Here is a 5656-nt window from a genome sequence, read left to right as displayed (position 1 = left end):
GCCATTTTGGCCAAAGCTTTATTGATGTGTATATAGTATGGAAACTATTATGTCTCATTGATTATATATCTTTGAATCAAATCAATGATTGATATGAAAAGTATGCCACATGATTCACATATGCCTTTGTTGTTCCTTGTTCCTCATTGCTTCTGCCATATTGATGTATATATATATATATATATATATATATATATATATATATATATATATATATATATATATGGCATAACGTTACTTTGTATCTATTATTGAACTCACTAAGCATCACCTCTTACCCTCTCAATGTTTAACAAATTTACCGGAGATAAGTAACCAGTATAGTCATATATTGTCGGAAGGTTTAGAATAGTTGTAATATTACTTTTGTATTTAGGGATCATGTATGTATAAATGTATAGTATCCTGGGTAGTTGTGTAATATATAACACTTTGTAATAGTCGGTTTGTATCCAGTCATTTGTAATCTCTTTATCAATGTAAAATATTGATTTTTTTATGAATATGCAAGTAGCATGTTTTGGAGTAACTATATTGTCAAGTATGAAAGTTTGGGTCTTTTAGAAATTCAGAAATGATTTGATAATATTATTATCATGTTTTCTAGGAACAAATTCTGCAATACTATATTTCAAAAAGGATACTCTGATTTTTAAATATGCATAAATAAAATATTCAAAATGACCATGAATTTGGGGATGTCATAGATTTATGGCATGTGATTGTGTTCATGAAGTAGTTAGATGGAATTAGTGGGAGTTCTTCAGTAGTTGATGGCAGGGTGACGTCGGGAACCTGGGAGTGCCTAGGAAGTTTTGTAGCCGGTTTTGTGTGTTGTTTAGCGAGTACTTGGAGTACCGATTTGAGGAGGTGACTTGGAGGATTCATGATAACTCTTGAGGAAAGTATGGATACGTGTGGAAGGTAGTATTAGGCCCGTACCATTGATAGAACAAGATCCATACTCCAATTGAGGGGAGTCATGGAGAATCTAGGAAGCATGTAGGATGAGGATTATTTGAGCATAGTCTGATGGTTGCTTTTCAGAATGGTGATGAGCATATGTGGAGGAGGTTTAAGCTCTCATCCATGCTCAGGTGTTGGTAATGAATCGAAGGATGAAAAGATGCGGTACTTCATCTCGTCGGAGATCACCCACAACATTTTGGAGCAGACTCCTGTGATCCTCGGTTCTGTGAAGGAGGGGATTATCGTTATAGCGTAAATTTTCAACCAAAATTTTCATTTTTAAATCACATAAAATCAGTATTTCATTTTCTTAAAATCACAATGTATCAAATATCAAAACATAATCCCACAAAACAACTGATAAAAATCCCAAAATCCTCAACATAGTCTCAAACATGTGTGTACAATCAAGTCGGCGCCTTCCCACGATCCTGAGAACTACTTAAAACACATAACATACAACATGGTAAGCACGAAGCTTAGTGAGTTCCCCAAAATACGACATACATAAATAATAAGACTCTCGTGGCTATAACTCGGCATCGACCCTCCGGTCATGTGTCTCGGTGAGGACCCTCCAGTCTCACGACTCATTATGGACCCTCCGGTCATGTGTCTCAGTGAAGACCCCCGGTCTTACAGCTTGGGTTGGAGCCTCCAATCCTGTATCTCCGTGAGGACCCTCCGATCTTACAACTCAGTTTGGACCCTTCGATCCTAAATCAGTATGGCACATAAATATAGCATATATTACAAAAACAAAATGCATAATATCACATAACTCAGTATAAGCACATAGGACCCTCCGGTCAATAACTCAAATAAGACCCTTTGGTCACACAGTATTACCGCTCAGGTAAGTATAGTGAAAAGACTCACCTCGAAAGTAAGCATGTAGATCTAGCACCCCACGAACAGTCTAGACTCTATCTACATAATATAATTATCTCCAATAAGCAAATTGTAATAACCACTTGATATGCTAAGCGAACTTTTCCACTAAATCTCAGAAAGGGTTAAAAGACCATTTTACCCCTACATGGTCTCTAAAGTCCATAGTTGACCAAACCCTAAAAGTCAACGAAAGTCAACGCTCTAGTCAATAGTCCATGTTGACTAAACTCGTTGAGTGTATCTATGCGAATTGTTGAGTTATGCGACTCATCGAGTTCTTTTGTTTTCTCATAAATATCATGAAAGTCCAACTCAACTTGTCGAGTTGTCTCATCAACTCGCCGAGTTACAACATGTCCAGACTCATCGGGGAAAACCCTAACCGAATCGTCAAGTCAACTCACCAGCTCGTCGAGTCCCTTCAGACCATTTTCTCATTTCGACGTTTGTCGGTAGAAATGACGTCTCATACACTGGATCTAAACTTATAAGGCTCACTTATCACGTAAAGCTGCAAGTTTTATGTTCATGCACGGCATCTAAGGCTCAAAATGCCAAAACAAGCTCCATAAAATGGTTTCATGCATGAAGACCTGCCCAAAGCTTGATAAAGCTTGGATCTTTGGGCTCATGGGACCTCCTTGTTGTTGGGTTTTATGTACTATAACATTCCTATGGTGCACATACAACCCTAATATCCATGGATCTAAGTTTTCTCTAATTATAAATGCAATAAAATTTCCAAAGCACGAAGCCTACAACTAGCATACAATTTGACATAAAATCGTGAAGTAAGTTTGAAGATTACCTCTTGTGTAGTAGCTAGTTGGAGATGGCCTTAAGAGAGATTAGCACCCCAAGTGTTGTCCCTCAAACAAGTCACATACACCAATAAACAACTAAATGGATATGAGAGAGGTTAAGGAGACTCAAAATCGACTTCTCTTCTTGGAATGCAAGTAGTGATCGATTTTTGGCTTAGCACAACATATATATATATATATATATATATATATATATATATATAATGTGTGTGTGTTTATGTGTGTGTGTAGAATATCAAGGGTCATATGTAACCCTAATCCATACATATTAGCCCATGATCCATCCATTTGATTTGGATAAATACTTCATGGATTAACCTATAAGCCCATCACAATTAAAACCATGGATCATTAGCCCAACTCATATGTATCAATTTAATTAGTCTCTTTTGATCACTAAATTAATTATTAATTATTTCTTGATCAATACTAGTTAAATAATATGATTCCTCAGTTAATATATTATACTTATAATATATTAAAATATCATAAATAACCTTTTACTCAAATATCCATCTATCAAATTGTTTTGGTGAAGGCAACCTGAAATTGACCATGTTACTATTTGGTTAAGTGCATACCAATTATAGTTATGGGATTAGACACTTAATACAACAGTCACCCACTTGGATAAGTCTAATAACTATAATTGCCAATGCAACTTAAAATCCAATTACCAATCATAGCTCTCAAAAAATCCGCTGTCGAACTCTGAACAAATCAAATGACGTGTCCATTATATAAGAGATCATATATTCCTCCATTCTATATCATATGAACTAAGACATGGATTACAATCATTCTCTTTGTTCATGTGTTGTTTCCCTATTTTTGATTTATGACGACTGACTAATTAAACAAATCAGATCAGTCCACGCTTGGCTAAGCGCTTAAGGTTGTCATCACTAAATTATGGAGGGCCCACAGATATCGGTTTTATCCCACATTGGGTAAATGGAATGGATAAACTTTGACTCAAATGCCTGTTTGTGCTTACTCATCAAATCACACACAACAATATGTTTTATAACACAAAGTTACTGGTGCGTTTACATATGTCAATGCGCAACCGACTTGTAAACTACAACTCAGGTATCTTGGTTTCAAGAATATAAGATATTATTGTCTCATGATCACTCATGATAAAATCCATGAAGTGATTCAAATGAGTGTGGGTTTAATCCATTACTCAAATCTTATTACAGGAGTACTCATGAACACTACCACAAACTTGTGCTATGTCTAACCACCTTAAGGCAATCTACAGACCCATTCATGACAGTCTTGCTTCAATACCTACTTCCAAAGTATGATTGATTGTGGATAGTTTGAATAACATAGTTATTCGGGGATTCAAAACATGCAAAGTGAAACACAAGAATAATCGAATCCGATATGGTCTCAAAACTTTTAAATATAAATAAAACACCTTTTATTTAATCACCATATTGATTACAGATTATTCATTGTATAATGTTTCGATTTATCAACTTAATACTTGAATTAAAACAATAGTTATCTCATGCTCCAAGCATGCACACTATATTTGCCTATGGTCCTAACTTTGTGAAATAGATCAATTGTAAACCTTTCCAATGATACTCATTTCACAATTCTAAATCCTTATCACAAGTGTAAGAATACCAAATTCTTGTCACTGCTAGAATGTGTTAGAATCTAAACTATCATGCATAATAACCTTTTGTAATATCAATGCACTAAAGTCACAGAGACTTATACAATGAAATTACAAAGCATTCCCTTGGAGATTGATAACAAAACAATTCCATGGAAGCAAAGTCTCATATTCAAAGTACATTGCTTTGAACATCCTTATTGCATAAATGTTTCTAACTTCCACATAGGCTCCTAATATCCAACTCCCAATATGGAAACATTTCCTTATTTTCCATATGACAACTCATTATTAATAAAGTCCAATCTATTCATAATAATGTCAATATCGTTTATCCATTACTATACTTCCAACAACAAGTGACTAATCCTTGGCGAACCTTAGATTGTCCTTGACAGTTGTTTAATAACTTTAGTCATATTCGGTTCTAGTCCCTTTTCCCTCTTAATGCCCCGGGCATTGGGAAAATTAGAACACGCGAAAATATTATAGCATATGCATATGATCCTACACCCGAAAAATAAGGGATACAATTAATAATATCTTACATAAAGACATGCTACTCGAACAGACTTTTGAAATAATATTTCCATATATAATTCTCATGTAGAATCACTTCAACATGGTATTTATATATATATATATATATATATATATATATATATATGTATGTATATATGTATATATATTCATGACTAAGTTTGATCAATACTTCAATCTAAGCTTTTAGATTCAAAATAAAGTATAAATATCCTCTCCCTTAATTATAGCGAAACAATTTTTCAAACTCTACAACTTTGTGAATTGAAACTTTTGTTTTCTATAATTAACATTACTTACTTGCAGCACTTACCATAATGATTATGCTCCCACAAGCATAAAAATTATTTATGTAATAGTATAAGACTTATGGCTCCCACTAGCTTTGACATGTACTCAGAAATAAGCTGGACTTCTAGAAATCAATACTTATTGACTTTCACTACCAAAGTTCAGATTTCTGATACGAGATGCTTCAATAGGACTTTATAGATGCTTCTCAAAATCGTACACCTTTCCTTAGATAGCTCACATGTGTGTATAAACAATTTTAGAACTTACAACTATAAGTATCAATTGTTAAGATTATTTTCCATTTCTCATAATTCAAACTATGAAGAGGGATGTCATAGTTATAATCGAATTTGAGAATACAAATATCACAAATACTATCTCCTTAAAATCAACTTGGTGAAAATGTTTCCTCACAATCATTTTCATGAAGTAGAGAGAAACCTTTGTCACTTCGATTAGTGGTGTATGTGTTCCTATCCATGTGAAATTGTCATAACCA

The sequence above is a fragment of the Lactuca serriola genome, chromosome 2 (assembly GCF_051521515.1).
Source record: "Lactuca serriola cultivar US96UC23 chromosome 2, Lser_US96UC23_V15, whole genome shotgun sequence".
In the NCBI taxonomy this organism is placed as follows: domain Eukaryota; kingdom Viridiplantae; phylum Streptophyta; class Magnoliopsida; order Asterales; family Asteraceae; genus Lactuca; species Lactuca serriola.
Note: the sequence above shows the minus strand (reverse complement) of the source record.